Source organism: Equus caballus, chromosome 9 (genome assembly GCF_041296265.1).
Source record: "Equus caballus isolate H_3958 breed thoroughbred chromosome 9, TB-T2T, whole genome shotgun sequence".
NCBI classification, from domain to species: Eukaryota; Metazoa; Chordata; class Mammalia; order Perissodactyla; family Equidae; genus Equus; species Equus caballus.
In genome coordinates this window covers 86,531,009-86,549,639 of record NC_091692.1, presented here as the reverse complement: position 1 = coordinate 86,549,639, position 18,631 = coordinate 86,531,009, and the positions used below count along the sequence as shown (strand labels likewise).

The 18,631-nt window shown below is 51.9% G+C and overlaps 1 protein-coding gene across 19 annotated transcripts in view; it reads left to right on the top strand.

Moving 5' to 3' along the window:
* Positions 1–18,631, top strand: part of CYRIB (CYFIP related Rac1 interactor B) — a 154,607-nt gene that overhangs the window by 1,389 nt on the left and 134,587 nt on the right. The window contains exon 1 of one of the 19 annotated variants that reach the window (XM_070221804.1): positions 17,803–17,974. The exons of 15 other annotated variants lie outside the window; for them this stretch is intronic. The gene's annotated coding sequence lies outside the window, so the exon portion shown is untranslated. Of the gene's footprint in view, positions 1–17,802; positions 17,975–18,631 lie in introns of those variants that run through there. 3 more of the 19 variants (XM_070221821.1, XM_070221815.1, XM_070221812.1) reach the window with 3 other exon arrangements.

Here is an 18,631-nt window from a genome sequence, read left to right as displayed (position 1 = left end):
CCGCCCGGGTCCACCCAGCTGCGGGGAGCGCGCCGCGGCGCCCCGCGCCTGGAGGGGGCGCGTGCTCGTTGGCTGCACCCCACAGACCCCTCCTGGGCGCCAGGTGAGGGCGCGGGGTCTGACCCCTGACGTGGTGCAGCCCCCCAGCCAACTTCCATTGGGGGCTCGGAAGGCCAGTCGCTTAGAATTGAGGAACTAGAGGAGGGGAACGCCATCTCCACTGGCCTCCCGACTTCCTCCTGGGGTAACCACCCGCCTCTGTTTAAAGAACACTTCCTCTTTGCCCTTTATCTTCTCATCATCTTTTTTTTTTTTAAATGGAAGTTCAGTGTTAGCAGTGTTAACGGGTGAATGCCCTGGCAGCCTGCAGGGCTTTCCTGGGGCTGTGTTCACACCGTGGGTCTCCAACCCTTGTGTCCTGTGTCGGGGGTGGGAGGAAAGAGGAACCGAGGACTTCCCTTGCTGGAGCCCCCCGGGGGCTGTCTTTGATCCCCACCCTGCTGCAAGAAATGGAGCCGGTGGGGGAGGGGTTGAGCGGGAAGGAGGCCCCGCTGGGGAATGTCACGTGGACTTAGCACCTATGTTTAGTTCCTGGCCCTGCCACTCACTAGCTGTGTGACCTTGGGCAAGTTGCTTACCCTCTCTGAGTCTTAGGCGCCTGTCAAATGGGTTGCTTTGAGTTGGGCCTAAAGAAAGTGAGCGTGGGTTTCCTGGCCTGGAGGGGGTGCAGTAATGGAAAGTGTCATTGTCAGTCACCTTTAATTTCTACATCCCCAGCGCCTAGAAGGGTGCCTGGGGCATATGGAGGGCTCTCCATAGATATTTGTAAAATGGATAAGTGGATGGTGAATTTTGAGAAGTGAGTGGGTGCGGTTCCGCATTTTGACTTCCTTGCCCTGTAACATCCATCCCACAAACATTTTGCCACCTGGGATCTATATAATCCACCGCTTTCTCCGAGGAGGATTATCTTGTGAAAATATTGACTCTTTGTGAAAGGAGCTTAAACTCTGACTTTGAGCTTCCTCCGTTCTTGGAAGATGCCATTCGGTGGAAGGGAGAAGGAAGCATCATTTTGATTGCCACCACCAGGTGACAGGGCGGTCAAGGCGGGCTGCCAGGACTGACAGCTGGGCCGATTTCCCAGGCCTGGGGGTTCCTGTAAACGTGGAGGAAGCTGGGGAGAGGTGCGTTTTCTCTGTCGGTGGGGCACGCAGGAGTGGTCAGCTGGCCTGCGTTTTCTTCCGGGGGAGGCACGTTGTAATGTGCACTTTCTGGATCCTTGCTGGACTCACCACGGGCAGGGCAGAGGGTGTGTGCTGAGGGAGCCCAGGGCGGATTAGTGCGCAGGGGCCCTTGGAAATGGCCTTCGGATAAAGGCCCTGTGTGCATTTCTGCGCTTCACTTTGGGAGATTTCCAAGTCATTTTGCCTTCTCTGCCTTCCGTGCCTCCCTTTCCTTCTCAGCTCCCAGATGCTTCTGTGCCCCACTCTGAGGACCCTTAGTTCAGAGGGTATTCCACATCTGGAGGGCGGGAGATGAGCCTGAGGGCTCCTATGATCTTAAGAGTTGACGGCAGGCACCTCTGTTCACGGCCAGCAGCAGTGTGAGCACGTGCAGAGTCATTTTCAAGACGTGGAGTGGCCGTGGATACCTGTGAGGCAGAGATTTGGTTCTTGTGTTGCTAGACTTCAAGAGAGGGCAGGATCTGGCCCAAGACCCTCAGCCCCGAGTGGCAGATTCCGGACCCTGCCCGAGTCTTCCGTCTGCACAGCTCTCTCGCTGTTTCCTGTAGGCTGTGCGCCCTCCGAGCGGCCTTTGGGTTTCCCCTGGCACCTGGCAGGCTGTCTGGCATATGCTGGGTCTGTGGTGCAGTCAGAGCGACAAGAGTGACGTCTGTTTCCCCTTTGTGCATTCTGTCTCTACCTCAAGGTCAGCATACTGGCCCGTAGGTGACCTTGAAATTGTTCTCTGGCTGTCTCTCCCAAGTGTGTCTTGATTGCCCAAAATGGAATCCCGGTCCATGAGCCTGGCAGCTCTTACCTGGGGATCCAGAGACCATGACAGGAGGGACTTCTGAGGGACACCAGTGCCAGGAGGCTGTGGCCTCAGGTTCAGCATTACTGCCATCCCCTTGATTGAAGAGACCATCATCATCTTGTGGCTTTGGCCATCTGGGGCTTGGCCGGCTTCCGTGAAACCACCTTCCAGGGGAGCGTTTTGGGGGTGGTGTTGTGTCAGTGAAAAATCAGATTTAAAATCTGTACATTTTAGCTGTGGGGTGGCTGTGGAGCCTTAGAGAGCTCATCTCCCTCTTTTCCTCATCTAGAAACAGGCCAGATAACCCCCGCCCCTCCCTCTCTGTCTCATGGGTCCCCGGTTAGAGGCAAGATCCACATTCACACCCCACGTTTCCCTCCTCCTGCTGTGTGCCCGTCGCGGAGTTTCTTCACCTCGAGGAGCCTCAGTGTCGTCGTCTGTGAAATGGGACGATACATCGTGGGGTTGTTTTGCTCATCGGATAGACTGAGTGGAGCCCTTAGCATGGGCGCCGATTAATGGCGATCGTCATCAGTGATTATTATCACCCTCATCAATAGGAGTCGTTGCTGTCTCTTCATCTAGACCATGAGCATCTCGAAGGGTGGACCGTCTCTCTTTGTGAACTTGGCCTGGAGCTTCTCCAGAGAGTCCGTTGGGGTGCGAACGGGAAGGCTCATTTTATTCTTTTTCTCCTTCCCCTCCTGGGGACACTTGATAAAGGCCTGAGGAAGAGTCACTGTGGTCCTGTTTTTCATCCGTTTCCTTGCTCATAAAGGCAGCCCTTCGTGTGCTCTGGCCCTCATTTCATCTCTTCTCACAACGTTCGCATGGACTCCTTCCAGCTTCCAGCCGAGACCTGACTCCCCTGGGTTCTCAAATGGACTGACCCAGCTCCTGCTGCTGCCACAGAACTTTGGGAGTTTCCTTCATGATCTTAAGAGGGTGACTGGCCTCAGCAGGTTGAAAGAAACGTGGTAATTTCGTAGCCAAGGATGCCCCGTGAAGGGCAGTTCTGTTTTTCCTCTCATCCTTTTCTCCTTCTCAAGGCAGCTTGCCTGTGGGTTTAGAGGCCAGATGGCCTGGTTCACATCCTGGGTCTCTTGCTTACTAGCTCTGTGACTTTGGGCAACATACTTCCTGTCTCTCTCTGGGCCTTCTCCACCTTTCAGAGGAGGACTAATCATCGCCACTTGGAAGGGTCGCTGTGAAGATGAGCTCAGAGGTCGTGTGGAGATGCTCGGCACGGTGCGTGCAAATGGCGGTTGCTTTTCCCTCCCCTTCTGGGCTTCTTTCTGTCCCCACCCCAGTCCCATCGCCCTGTCCCTCTGCTAACAGGGCACCAGTTCCCACTGGAAACCAAGCCCTTGGCTGGCAGCTGCTTCCTAGATTCAAGTTCAAGCCTCCGTGTTTTCTCAAACCAACTGTTGACTGGCCATCGTAGGGCGTTTCCGCCGGATGGAAAGATCATTGTACCAGAGCTTGTTGAGAAGGCTAAACTGGGGAGTCCCTGAGTTTACGTTCTGTCCCAGTGATTTTTTTTTTCTCCTTTCCAAAGACTGCCATCTGCTCCAAGGGAAAGGGGACAACATGTTCGTAAATATATAAATAATCGAAGTCGACCAGGAGGTTTGTTTAAAGAAGTGTTGCTGAGAGTGATTTTTATAAATATTTAAGATAATCTGAAACCGCTAGAGGAATGGCAGGGTTTATTAAAAAACTGAAGACGTGTTTTGGAAACGTTCCTTTTCTTTCCAAGTTGAATAAATGTCAAGAGTAGAAAATGAGGGAAAGGCATTTTCTGAGCATGGAGGCAAGGCCCGTTAGGGGGCAGGCGGGCCGCCGGTTGGTGTGTCTCTGCTGCCAGATGCTGGAAGGTGTGCAGTCACTCATTTACGGGGGTTCAGGGGTAGGAGGGCGAGGGGAGCTGGATCCACGGAACCAAGGGTGGAAACCAATGTTGATTTCAAATCAACATTTTTGAAAACTGCCCCGGTTTCCTTGAAACTCACAGGGCCGGTGGGTAACACGTGCCTGGAGTCACCCTCTGGGCTGCACATTTCCCATCCTGCTTGTGAGAGTCAGTGGCAGGCTTCTAGAAGGTTCCTAAGGTGAATGTCCTTTGGTTTATGACGGGCTCTGTTTTAGCGAGTCCTGCTCAGGCCTGCATGTGGGAGGCCTCTAGAGGGCAAAAGCGAAGGATGTGGGGTAGGGGCGCGTCAGAGCTGGAGGGCACCTTGGAACAGTGTTTCCCAAACTGGAGGTGCCCCCAGATGTCCTGCGGATTGCCTTGCAGATTCTGAGTCAGAGGCTGGGTGTGGGCCGAGATTCTGCGTTTCCAGCACTTTCCCACATGATGCTCTGGTTTGTGGACCACACTTGAGTAGGGAGAGCTTGGAGGTCCCCCGTCCCCTCGTTCATTCGAGACCAGCTGATGCTGAGGATGCGAATCTGAATATGGCACCAGAGGCTCCTGAGGCAGCTGATAGGTTCGTTACTGGAGGAGGCAGACATGCCCAAAATACAGACGATAAAAAGGTGGAGGCTTAGAACGAGCACGGTGAGAGCACGAAGCGCTTGTGGAGAAGACAGCCCTCCTTTATCTCCCAGGCGGTGCCTACTAAGCCCAGCAGGGCCTGGATGCCCTGAACAGTTGAGGTGGGATGGAAGCAGGGAGGAGAGAAAGGGAAGCAGTGAGCGCGTCCCAGGCCTTTGCTTATGACTGTGTTCTGGAAGGGCTGGGCAGGAAGCTCATGCTTGAGTTGCAGCTTTTAGGCATCCAGTACTCTTAGTTTAACAAGAAGGAACTGGGACCCAGGGGGGGAAGCATCTTGTCCAAGAGCAGACCCAGGACCGGGGCTCCCAAGCCAGGCTTTTCCCACGGCCCTGCAGTGTCTGCCTGTGAGCGCCTTGGGGCATCCTTAATGCAAGGTTCTGGGGCCAAGGGGATGCTGGGTGCTGGACATCCTCCCCCAGCTCAACAGGTGTCTCTGCCCCTGACCTTCCTTTGTCAGTGGACTGAGGGACTAAATCCTTACATCTACGGTCAAAAAAAATGCCCAACACAGAAAAGGGGCAGCTTTGAAATCACCCACTGGGTCAGAGACTAATGGCCTCCTCGCTCCCCCCGCCCAACCCCCATCCTCTGATAAGGACGGGGAAGGGCAGTGAGGTGCAGTCATGCAGAGGAGTTAGTGGGGGAAGACACTTGGGCAGTGGGAGGAAGAAAAGCTCCGTCCTTTCCTCCTCTGTGTCATACGGTCTCCTGTGACCGGCTCTGCCTGGCCACTTGGAGCTGCTTGGGATTTAAACCCAGTGCCCACTCAGCAAATACTGTTGCCTTGGGGAGCTGAAGGCTCCCAGGCCCCGGCATGCAGGAGCTGTGTGACCTTGGGTAATCGTGCACCTTGCTGAGCTAGAACTGTCATGGCTAAACATTTGCCTCTCTGTGTTGTTTGGAGGACTAAATGGGATAATGTGTCTAAAAACTCCTAGCAGAGCACCTTGCAGAAACATCCCATACATATACTGCCTCCCCCAAGGACACAGTCACAGGTGGGTGAGAACCCATTTGTCCAGTGCTAATTTTGGGCCAGGGCTATCCTTCTGGCAGAGATGGGGTATGAATCTGATGGGAGGAGAGGGGTATTTCTTTAAGATAATTTCATATTTCTGTGGTGTCTTTATGCAAAACTGAATGCTGTGGTTGGCCCCTCTGGCGTTCTCCTTTGAAAGGGGATGGTGTCAGGCTGAAGAACCATGGACTTGGGGGAGGTACATCTTGGTTCACACCTGACTCCCTCACTGCGAGGTCTTTTGCACATTGCCCAGTGTCCCCCAGCATCCCGGTGCCTGCTTTTCAGCCTGTTGTGGCTCTTAAGTCAGAAAGTGTCTGAATGTACCTGACATCTAGTAAGTACTCAGTAATTCGAGTTCCCTATTCACACGATCTCGGGGCTAGGACTCAGGGAGAGGAGTGTAGACTCAGGGAGGCCTTCCTGCCAGTCATGCACTGGCCCCAGCTTTGCTCAAAACCAGAGTTGAAGTCAAATGCAGTAGATTGCAATGGAAGTGAAACTCAGGCAATAACATCCTCTACTCTGCTCCCTGAACTCTGGTTTTGCGTCTTGAGGCACCAGAAGCTGGCTGGGGAGCATGAGATCAGTCAGGCTTGTGAATGAAAGCCTGGTGATATTTTACAGTCATTTCTGAACATGCCTTTGTGGCTGTCAAGTGTTCACTTCTTTATGGAGGAATACCATTCATCCTGCGCTTCGACGGCAGTAATTTGAGTGAGTACCTACTGTGTGCTGGGCCCTGTGATGGGTCCATGTGAGAAACAAATAGTGTGTGTCCCACTGCCACCCATACAAGTCCCAAGGGCCTGAGCAGCTGAAGAAGGAAGGATTTTGGATTTGTTTCCTTGGGCTAAACCAAGCCTTGCCCCTCAGGGCCCATTCTTGTCCTCCAGGAACTGGAAAAGCTCTCTGGCTAGGTTTGGAGAAAGGATGGTAGGGGAAATCACAGGACACCAGTGGACATCCCAGTGGGTCGGTTGAAGTGCGGCCAGGACTGGGGAGTGAAGCAGCATTTCCGATCCTCTGCACGGTCATTTACGGCCCAGACAAAAGCCTTGCTAACAGTAAGGCTCCTGTAAACATCATGTTGTGGGTTTTTGTGATTTGGGGTGTTTTTCTTGGTCTCCCTTCTTGAGGATGGACAACGTGTACCTTGCATATTTTTTTCCTTACATGCACAATACCTCTGCAAGACGTTATCCCCATCTTACAGATGAGGAGACTGAGAAAACTTTGAAGCTGATAAAAAGCAGAGCTGGAATTTAGATGCCCCACGCCAGCTTCAACGCATACCCACTCTTTTTACTCCCTCTTTCAAGGGAACCTCAAACATAACTCGAAAAGTCTCCAGAGGGGGTTGTGTACCAAAGACCAGACACTGCTGTCGTGAGATGCTGTGAGACGCTGCGAGATGCCGTGAGATGCTGCGAGATGCTGCTCGCCGAGGGCGTGGTTTTCTTGCAGGGCATCTCGTGGTGACAGGCGTCTCGGCAACCTCGTTGCCCAGAACCACCTACTGTGAACTTGTCAGCCAAGGAAGTTCAGAATTTAGAAATGAATCTTGCAAGGAGATTGCTTGGGCTAATTTGAGTGGTGAAGTTTTTGGTGAATTCAGTGTGAAACTGACTCATGCTATTAATACCCTTCTTGAAGCGTTTGCTGTTGGGATTTGTAGCATGTTGCATCCTCTGCCTGCACACACTCCTCCCCGCTCCCCGGGAAAGATTTGGGGGAGAGAAGGGTCCTGTGGCTTCATGCTTTGGGGCAGTTGAATCTTTTTTTTTTTTTTTTTTAAAAAAGATTTGCCCTGAGCTAACATGTGTTGCTAATCTTCTTTTTTTTCTTCTTCTTCTTCTCCCCAAAACCCCCCAGTACATAATTGTATATTCTAGTTGTACGTCCCTAGTTGTGGCATGTGGAATGCCTCCTCAGCATGGCCTGATGAGCGGTGCCATGTCCGTGCCCAGGATCCGAACTGCTGAAACCCTGGGCCGCCGAAGCGGAGCTCATGAACTTAACCCCTCGGCCACTGGGTGGGCCCTGGGGGGGTTAAATTTGAAAGGACACTGGTCCTTGTAGACTTGAGAAAGTAAGTGGACACTGGATTAATACCTCCTCTTACAGTGTTCCTCCCTTCCACTTTCAATATGAGAACTTGCCAGAATGTTCTATGCATGTGTTCCCTCTTCCTCAGTATTTCCTTCATCTGACCATATCTTAAGCTTCAGCATCCCCAGGGGAGGGTCAAGAATCCACATTTTGGACAAGCACTCTCAAGTAATTCTGATCCTGTGATCCCTGTTCGAGAAACCCAATTAGAGAAACCCCCCAATGCTATAATCTTTTGCCCGTGTGCAATCTGTTTCTAACTCTGGATGTGCTGGGGTGGGGCTGTTGGTGTGAGACAGAGGACGCTGAAGATCACCTAGTCTGGTCCTTCCCAGCCTTTTTCACGCCATGCAGGAAACAGAATTTGTAAGGCACGGCTTGGGGGGATGGGCAGTAAAAGCGGAAGCATCTCTGAACTGGAGGTGACTGACCCGGGGCCTACTCCTCCCAAGTGCTAAGGAGGTCAGTGTCTCAACACACGGTAACCTCATCTTGGAATCCTGCTTGGGAAACTCTGATTTTGCATCTAAGTGGGATGCCCAGAGAGGTGATGCGAGTTGCCCAGAGTCACACAGGAGTTTGAAAATCATCTAGGCCACTCATTGGAAGAACGAGGGACCAGGCCAGGGACGTGGAAGCCCTGCTAGGGGCCACACAGCCAGCTTGGAACAGACGGGCTGTCCTCGGGAGGCAGGTTATAAAGCCATGGGGCCCTCCCAGCGCTCAGCAGCCCGGGAGTCCCGGTTTCCTGTTCTGATCCAAGACTGATTTTCTGCTGGCACCTAATGGACCACACAGCCCTCAAGACCTGAAAGCACCAAAGGAGGGGGACCTTACACAGCAGGGTCAAGCCTCATTCTAAAGTTCGGAAGTCAGCACAGCAGCAAAAATTCATAGTGAAAATGATTCCGGACAGTCTCCTAACTCGCCCCTGATGGACAGTACACATGGTTTTGTGTATGTGATCCTGTTTAGTTGCATGTTTGTTTAAATATATGGCATACACAGTCATGTGCGATATACAGTAAAGTACAAGATACAATACCCCCAAAATAAAACAAATACAAATAAACATAATAGGCACAATCCACTTTTACAGTATTTAATTTTTTTTTTTGCTGAGGAAGATTAGCCCTAGCTAACATCTGTGCTCACTGTCCTCCACTTTATATGTGGATTGCTGCCATAACAGGGCTGATGAGTGCTGTAAATCTCTGCCTGGGATCCGAACTGGTGAACCCAGACTGCTGAATTGGAGTGTGCCGAACTTAACCACTATGCCACCACCAGGCTGGGCCCTATAGTTTTTTAAATGAAAAAAAATACATTTGTCCCTTTGTGTCTAGTTGAGTCTGGCTGAGTTAAATGAGCACGCAATGTCATTCTATTGCGTGTCACGATGCAGTGAGGACGTATTCAGAACGTGCAGTGTCCGGGCCCAGTAGTGGCTGACAGATATTACATGTGCTGTATAATTATTCTGGGGTCTCTCCTGCTTGAGTGTGATTAACTTTGGGGGGATTTCTTGGGGTCCAGCTGTCCAGTGAGAGAGACCCCGTGGACAGAAGACCCAGTGGACAGGAAGGAGGCAGCCCCTTGGCCTAGAGAGATCTGATTCAATTTTTTTGAATAAAGCCGGTCTTTCTGGTCACAACAGCTCCTAGATTTAGGACCTTTGTGATTGTCATGGATCCTGCGTCTCTGGAGTCTCTGGTTGAACGCGCCATCCTGGGCTGCCATGGGGACCCCTGTTTGGGAGGTGGCCCCTCCTCCCTGAGGCCTCGCCTCTGGGTGAAACTGTCTCTTTCTCAAGCAGTGTTTCTCCAGGTTTCAGTGGGGACGTGCAGGGGGAAGTCTAGAAAAAGGACATTTGCATGCTTCTGACTTCACCCCAGCCCTCCCCCTCTCAGAAGTTAATGAGGAATAAAGGAAGTGTGACCCTTGGAAGGCCCCCCGCCCCCTACCCACAGCAAGCCCCTCCCCGCTGATCACGGCTGGAAATGCCTCTCTCCAGATAAGCTCATCTTTGTCTCAGACCTTGGACACTTAAAACCGAGAGAAAAGGAACCTGATCTTTCATGGGGATCAGATTAAATAGCTGTTGCGGCAGGAGAGGGGAGGACTTCATTCCACCTTGGAGCTTAGTCTCCACCGCATCACGGAGCTTGCACACGCTGACGTGCAAAGACGAGATGTTCCAGAAGGACTCCCTCCGTAGAAAACCCCTCGGGTGCCCCTGTCCCATGCCTGAGGCCTCTGAAAGGTGTCATCCCCTGAAGGCACTTGCAACTTCTTGCTGGTGGCCAGCTGGATCCTCAAACGACCCTTCTGGGCAACCATGGCAATTTATGTCAAGAGCCATGTAGAGGTTCATAAGCTTGGACCCAGTGAACCCACTTCTGGGAAGCTCTCCTAAAGAAATCGTAAAAATTATGGGCAAAATGTTGCACGAAGATCTTCAGCTCAGGTTTTTTTAGTTTTTTTTTTTTTTTTTTTGGTGAGGAAGATTAGCCCTGAGCTAACATCTGTGCCAATCTTCCTCTGCTTTGCATTTGTGGCTGATGAGTGGAGCAGGTCCACGCTGAGGATCTGAACCCAGGCCACCGAAGTGGAGCATGGGGATCTTTAGCCACTCGGCCACTGGGCCGGCCCCCAGCTCAGTGTTTTTTACAATAAGAAATTAACCGAAGTGGAAATAACCTAAGTGTCTGACTATAACTGAAGACTTGAATCGGTTCTGCTGTAGCCACTCAAAGCGAGGGCCAAGGAGGCTGGGAGGATGCAGAAAAGCAGTCATTTCTAGGACCAAAGATTGGAAAGAAATACGCACCCAAATCGTGTCAGGTATGGTTGGGGGAGACGAATGTGGATGAATTTCTTCTTTTCTCTGTTTTGCACGTTTTCTGTAATGTGGTTATGTTAGTTTTCCCGGAAGCAAACCGTCTCCCCTTCTCTTCTCATCTCTCTTCCCAGGAACCTAGAATTCTGCCATTTCCAGGGAAAGAAAGAAAACCAGAGTTTAGATCCCTTTATCAATGGCCTATGACCAAACAGATCAATTATTTCCAGGGAAAAGTAAGATGATTGACTAAGAGCAGAGTGTTTGGAGCAGAGGGAACTTCTGTTCAGGTGCAGGGAGCTGCTGTCCTGTGTGTCCGGGGGGCTGAGCTATAACCGGTCGTGGGATCGCAAACTTCCAGACAGTCCCTGTGGCCTTTAAAACGCCGTTTCTCTCCAGTTCTGTGTCTGCCGTGCGCTTGTCATCTTTGCCTTCGAAAGGTGCCTGGAACGCAGGTGCCGAATGCATATTTGATGAATCAGTGTGTGAATTAATTCTCTGCTCTGGGTAGAAAATTGAAATTGGAGTGTTTTTAAAGACTCATTTCAAACCCCAAGAGTTATCATTTTTAGGTGTGTGTATATGCGTTTCTGTGATTTGATATGACAGGGGCACACATTTTGGCATCTCAAGTAGGCATTTATTGAGTGTCCAGAAATCCCTTTTTCCGCTTTGCTCTCCCTCTCTGTTCTCCTGCCCTGCACCTGCCGTCTGCTCTCGAGCACCTGCCAGGGGAAGTGGTATGTAAATGATCGGTGGTGCTGCTTTGGATGAATGAAGAGAGGAACCCCAGCCGCTCGCAGGGCCGGGCGGCTCACCAGGCTGAGTCATGCCTGTTCCTCGCCCTGGCAGTTTCGAGGGTCACAGGAAGAGTCTGGAGGACGAGAACACACGGTGAAGAAGCTGAGGGGAGAGGCTTCGCGTGGCGCCCACCATCTCCTGTGATCCCCATCAGCACCCCGCGCCGAGGCTCATTCACGGAGCCGGAGGCCACTCAGGAGAGGCAGGGCTGCTAAAGGGTTAGTGCTTGGGACGGGTTGGAGCGGTGGCAACTCCACGGTTTTAATAACCTGAGGGTGTCTGTCTCCTGTGCTCCCCGGGGCGGGAGGAACCCCCGCTGCTGATCCCCTGGGTCTTGCCCCTGCAGGGTGTCACCAGCTCTGCTAGTCGCTTCAGGCTGTCGCTCCCTTCTCTGAGCTCCCTTCCCTTCCCTTGGAGTAGGGATCAGGAAGCATTCCTTACAGGAGGAGGAAGTCGAGAGTGTGTGAGGCCCTCGTAATATGTGGTGGTATGTCTGTCCCCTCCCCACGTCCCTCTCACAGTGACCATAACCTCAAGGTGCTGCCACCTGGCTCCCTCCCAGAGGGGTGTGACTGCACTCTGGGCAGCAGGGGGTCTTCTCTAGGTCCACCCTGCTCTCCTCTCCCCTCCTCCTGCCCTGTCCCCTCCCCGCTCCCGCCTCCACTCCTTTCTCAGAGCACGGGCCAATTCCTCTGCTGGAGAGGAGAATGGAGAGCTAACTCTAGGAACACACGGCTATGAATAGATGTGCTGCAAGGAAGCGTTTTGCCCAGTTTGAGCCAAGCTGAGTATTGTCTGCACTGAATTAAAGATGAGCTTCCTGGCTCTCTGTTCTCCTTTGCATTGACCAAAAGCTATGTCTTGAATCTCAAAAAAAAAAAAAAAAAAAGGAGGGGCTGGTCCAGTGGTGTAGTGGTTAAGTTCGGTGCTCCAATTCAGCCACCTGGGTTTCACAGGTTTGGATTCCAGGTGTGGACCTACATACTGCTCATCGAGCCATGCTGTGGTGGTGTCCCACATACAAAATAGAGGGAGATGGGCACAGATGTTCACTCAGGGCCAATCTTCCTCACCAAAAAAAAAAAAAAAAAAAGGAAGGAAGAGAAAAAGTTAGAAAGGGGCTTATATGATAGAAAATAAAGTCTTAATAACAAGACTTTACATCCAGAGAGTGCTTTGTGTTTATGCCATGGCCTCATTCCGTGAAACATTCCTGAGCCCAGGGACTGGGCCTTTTCTGTGTTACGTCCACAGGTCAGGCTCACAGAAGGCCTTGCTCCAAGAGTGTTTGTAGAATGAGCGCATAGCTTTTTCAGACATTTGAAGCCCAGAGAGGTTGACTGATTTGCCCAAGGCTGCACAGCTCGTCAGGCCAGAGTCGGGATTTAATTTCTTAGCCCTGGCTCTTCTTAAACTCCACTTGGTGGCCTCCTCGCAGATGCACTTCGGTCCAAAGCCTAATTCATGAAAAGGGCATTTACTGAGGCCTCATCCCTCCTTTATGAAGGCTGGTATTTCTTGTCCTCTCAAAATTAGCCTGTTTCATGGTGGCCATGTAAACTGTCCTCCCCTGCTTTCCCCTCCCCCGCCCCGCCCCTGCCACGTGTAAGCGTCTTCCCGGTTGTGTGACAGTCACTGGGTTTCCTCCAGAGGTCCTGGAAGCCCCCAGGGGCTGTGTGATTTGGTGAGCTGAATGTCAGAGTGAGCTTGTGGCTTCCTCTGGGAAGCTGGAGCTGGACAAGAAGATGCTGGTCCTCGGTGAGTGAGGACACTTGCTCTCTCTGCGATAGTCCCCAGGTGGGCTCTCCTCTGGGCCAGCCACGCTTTGTTGTCCCAGCTTTTCCATTTTCTTCTCTGTGGGAAGGGTCACTCATTTGCCAGATGCGTCCAGAGCCCTGACTGTGTGCCAGGAACAGTGCTGTGGTCCTGTCCCTCCCAGGAGATGCTGCCCGGTCCCCTCAGCCAGCACTGGACCGCGTCTTACTTGAGTCCCATGCGCCTGCAGTCTCTAAGGATCGTAGGAGGTGTTCAGAGGCCGCCTATGGGTCGACTCCACTGGGGCAGCCTCCACACCCCTCTCCCCACTCCCTTTTCAGGTCCGGTGGGTGAAAACCCTGTCTTTGGTGTTTTCTTCTTTATTTTCCATTTGCAACAAGCATGAACTATGTGCCAGGATTTGGGTTAGGTGCCCTGATACATCGATTAACAGGATGCAGACGCTGCTCACAGAGGGCCCTGGACATAAAAACAAATCTTGGTATTACTAAGCAAAGTGTTACAGTTATGAAAATTTAAAAACTTACAAAACAATGGATACATTGTTTAGGGGGAACAGTCACATGTAATAAAAGTATAAAGAGGGGCCAGCCCGGTGGCGCAGCAGTGAAGTGTGCATGTCCTGCTTTGATGGCCTGGGGTTCGCCGGTTCAGATCCTGGGTGTGGATGTGGCACCGCTTGGCACGACATGCTGTGGTAGGCATCCCACATACAAAGTAGAGGAAGATGGGCACAGATGTTAGCTCAGGGCCAGTCTTCCTCAGCAAAAAAAAAGAGGAGGATTGGCAGCAGATGTTAACTCAGGGCTAATCTTCCTCAAAAAAAGAAAAAAAAAGTATAAAGAAATGCACAGCAGTGATCAATACCAAATTCAGGAGAGTGCTTACCCCTGGGGAATTGGGGAGAGGGAGAGGATTGGGGTGGGGTACCCAGGGGACTTCACTTGTATCTGCTGTATTTTATTTCTTAAGCTGGGTGGTGGGTATGAGAGGTGGTTTTGTCACTCTTGATACATTTTTTTGTGTGTCTTCAATCTTGCACGGTAACATTTTTAAAATAGAGTTGCAAGCAAGAGGTGATTTGAAGACACTAGCCTGGGAGGGTCTCCAGCCAGATACAGAAGTTTCTCCTCTCTGCACGTCTAGCCAAGTCCAGGGCTTAGCCAGGCTCACACATGCCACATGTTGAACTGAACTCTGTCTGGAGGGGCTGGGGAAAGGCTTTATAGAGAAGGTGACGGTTTGAGTTGATTTTTGAAGGCCAATGCAGGGAACAGCATTTCAAAAGGAACAGCATGTGCAAAAGCAGGTAGACCAACATTCAAGAAGCTGCTAGGTATGAATGGGTGGGAGGGCTCAGCTTTGGGGTGGTCCTTCAGTGTGTTTTGCTCTTAATCATTATACTCAGAATGGCTCAGTATCTAGGTTAATTTGGAGTTGACTCAGGATGGACTCCACTCTGGTATTAAAACCAAGTCAGTTTCAGAGAGTGCTTCGATGTTTGTTGGGCCTCAGCACTGTGAGAGATTGGTCCCAGCCCAAGGAGACTGGAGGGTCAGCATCAAGTGCAGAAAGCCATTGTAAACTGAGACTCTGGTAAAGGAGTTGCACTCCTACGGTGCAAAAGCTGGTGAGAGAGATCATCTCTTGTACAGAAAAGAGCCAAGGTTGCCATTGTCTGACACTGAAGACTCATCTGGGAGACCGCTGCCTGCTCCGAAGAGGAGGAGGAGGAGGCAGGAGGGCCAAGCTCTCTCTGAGTGGCTGGGGGAATAATGTATATGCAAGATCATTTTCTTCGAAAACATTGCAAAGCCAACGAAACTCCCCGGGGGGACCCAGATTAGAGCTGGGAGGGGCAGTTCCATCAGTGCCGAATCACAGATGTTGACTGTTTTCTGGGCCTCTCTGGTTACCCTCCCAGTGTTTTCTTTAATTGTGGAAACTTGTTCTTTAGGGTGTCGTGAAGGTTGGCCCTGAGCATCACCCCTTATTTGCCTCCCTTGATCTCTAGGAAGTCACCACTTCCTGGGGGCTCCTGGGGGACCCTGGGGGCTCCTTGGGGCTCCTCACTGTCTTTACCACTTATATCCAAACTCAGGCCAGACTCCCACGCGTGTTTCAGTAGAGAGGACATCCCCACACCCCAGCTTCCTGCCTGGGCTGGGGAAGAACATGGTTGCGGGATGCCGTCACTGAAAGGGACCTTGGCCAGTGTCTAGTGCAGTGGCCAGATAAGGAGACTGAGGCCCTGAGGGGTGAGATGACAGTGAATGTTCTGGAAGGCGGCACCCTCAGCTTTTGACACTTCACGAGGTGCTGCTTTTACTCCAAGCACAGGTTTTCCCCCTGAAGGCTGTCCCCAACTAACCCACAAGTCCACAGAACTTTTAAATCCAGTCTCGATGAGCTATGTGACAAGCCAGTGGTAGGAGCAGGGTGGGGAGGCCATATTAGCTGCATCGTGACGCTCTGGCCGGGTCCAGAGGCACTTAGCAGGGCTCTCCCAGCGGGGACCCATCAATCCTTCAGGCAGTTGCGGTTTACGTCTCACTCTGGACACTCAGGCCCTGCACCGCCGTGCGCCTTGGCCCTGGGCGTGGAGCATCCTCCTCTGAGTTTTGTATAATCACAGTCATGGTTGAAAACTCACAGCGCTTCCCCCTGATTTTATTAGCTAGTCTTTACCCACACTTCATCTGCTTTCTCTTAAACACTTTTTTTGGGTCTGTGTTTATAGACCCTGAGTAAACACAAATCCTTGACTTTAATTGGGAAGCCAGCCATGGCCACAAAGGGGGCTCACTCTGTCTAGTTCTCTCATACTGGGGATGTTGGAAGGAGAGTAAACGAAGGCAGGGGATCCCCAGTAGCTACGACAGTGACCTGGGAGTGAGAAACTGTGTGTTCTCCCCACCCCTTTAGCAGACTGTGTGCCCTGTGTCAGCTTAAGGTACATCTTGACATGACCTGCGATGGATCGCTTGACGTTGACTGCATTTCATTCATTCATTCGTTCATTCACCAAAGGGACACCCCCTTTTCGTCACCCCGTTTCACGCTCCGACCTTAGAAGGCAGGTTTTTGCCCGTGTCCGCTCCTGCTTCGCTGCCTCTGGAATAGAGCATACCATACATGCTCGGTAAATGTCTGTGCGGTGACTGAATGAGAACCCGGCGTTCCATCATTAGGAATCCATTTCTTTGTCTTAGTCACAGGCCTCTATCTTCAGGGTATCTTAAAAAATACCCCAGGGGGAGGGTGTAGACAGCAATAAGTTGATTGCAGGAAGGCAGACGGGACTCTGTGGTCCCCGGGAGAGGGAGAGCCGGAAGCTGGCTGGGGTGACGAGTCGGAATGGAAATTGGTATGAAGAGAATGGGCTTAGAGGCCCAGCTGGTTTTCCCAGCAAGAATGTCTTGGATAAGTCATCCAAGCTCTCCGAGACAAGCTTCCTGATCTAGAAACCTAGGGGGTACTGCCAATGCCGGGTTCTTTGAGTCTTCCCTGCCCTGTCCCCCTTGGTTTCCGTCTCCCCCATGGCCCCTCGGTCCTCCCAGCCATTCCCATTGGTCCTTGCTCAAGGCATTCATTCTGCTCCCACTGTGTGCCCGGCCCTGGGGATGCAGAGCTATATGAGATGGATGAGTCCCTTTTTCGTCCACATGATACAGGGTGCTCTGCGCCCATGGAGGGGGGGTGGGCATCCAACCCAGCTGGAGAGATCAAGGAGGGCTTCCCAGAGGAAGTGGCTTCCAAAAAGATCGGGGCTGTGTTTTATTACTCTTTAGATTCCCAGCTCTGAGCAAAGTGCCTCACGTATAAGGGGTATTCAGTGAACAAGTCATGAATGAGCGAATGCATATTAAAAAAATGCATTATAAACTGGAAAGTGTAGTGCAAATGGCGGGCGTCAGTATTATGATTTGTGGAGGGTAGTGCAGGGGTATCTAAGGTGAACTCTGTCCCCTAGTCTCCTGAGGACCAGCTGTTGCCAAGAGCTAGGGTCTGCCCTAGAGCACAGCCAGCAGGTGACAGTGTCAGCTCTGCCTCTTGTCCCCACCACTTGGGGGAACAGGCTGCCCAAGACTTGACGTTTTTAGCCAACTCAGTAGCCAAGAGGGTCCAGATTTGGACCAGCAGCCTGAGTCCTCCTGACCACGGTCCTAGGGCTGGTGGCTGATCACAGAGGTAGCTCACTGGGGGTGTGTGTGTGTGTGTGTGCGTGTGTGTGTGTAAAGAAATGGAGCGATGCCCAGCAACTGCTGACAGAGGTCTGAGGCACACACTCCCATTGCCAACCTCTAACCCTCCACTACAGTGGCCACCCCCAAAACGAAACTTCTTTCATCCTCTCCTCCAGCCATCAGAACTTCTAGAAGTCAGGGATGGTGACTGACTCATCTTCGTTACCCCAGTGCCAGCACAGGACTTGGCACATTGGGGTCTTGGGACAGATTGCAGAACGAATGAGTGAACGAATGAACGAATGAATGAATGAACTTCAGATAATGACCTCCGGTTATCCAGGATGGAGCTGAAGCCTGAGGTCTTCATGGGGTCGGGGAGAGGGAGGTTTCTGGAAATGACCTTTCGCTACAACTTTAGATGTTTTGCAATAGCAGATGCTTGAAATTCTGCTTGACACTTGCTCCCTGTGGTGAGAGATGAAGAAACACTTCCTTTGTTCACACTTGGCTCTGAGTCTGTGTAGACACACACAGGCCTCTCCCTCACTTCTGCCGCCCGGAGAACCCCTGATTCCCTGGGTGGGACCCAGTTATGGTGACACGGGGCTCCTGGATCTGCAGTCACTTGATTCCATAGTTTGGTGAGTTGGTGTGTCTCAGGGGCACTTTCTATATTTTGGGGTGCTCAGCATCTTTCAAACCTTCCTGTTTGGGGGACCCCCAATGTGTAAGCCTTGGAGGGAGGCAGTTAGAGGTCCTTGAGTCGAGTCCAGTGGAGATGGTGAGTGTCCTTGCAGACGTCCAGTGGCGTGGCCTTGGCCACTTTCCCCCTCTGCCGAGACTCCTCTGCTCCTTTTCCCCAGCCTGGTTCTCCAGCCTGCCTGTTGATTCTGGGAACTTCCCGTTATTTTCTCATTGGATTCCTTTTTTTCCGTAAAATAGTCACAACTGACTTCTGTGGTCTGTAACCCTGACTGACCTGTACCGCTGAGGCCATAGGGAGGCACCTGTCCCTAACATGGGCCCTGGTGAGATGGTGAGATGGCAAGCTTGCTGTGATGCTCCCCAATCTCCCGCTTTTTGTGATGTTGGCCTGGTCCCTTTCCCTGAAGACCCAGTCTGCTGCACGTCAGGTCAGCAGAACTCAGCCACTTGCTGTGTCACGCCTCGCTGTGCTGAGACAGGGAGGGATCCAGAGATAAGGAGTCCATCATCCCTGCTTTAAGGGCCTTACGGTCCAGGGGTGGAGACAGGCACACAGTTGGATAGCCCCTCCCAGGACGATGGGAGAACGCGGC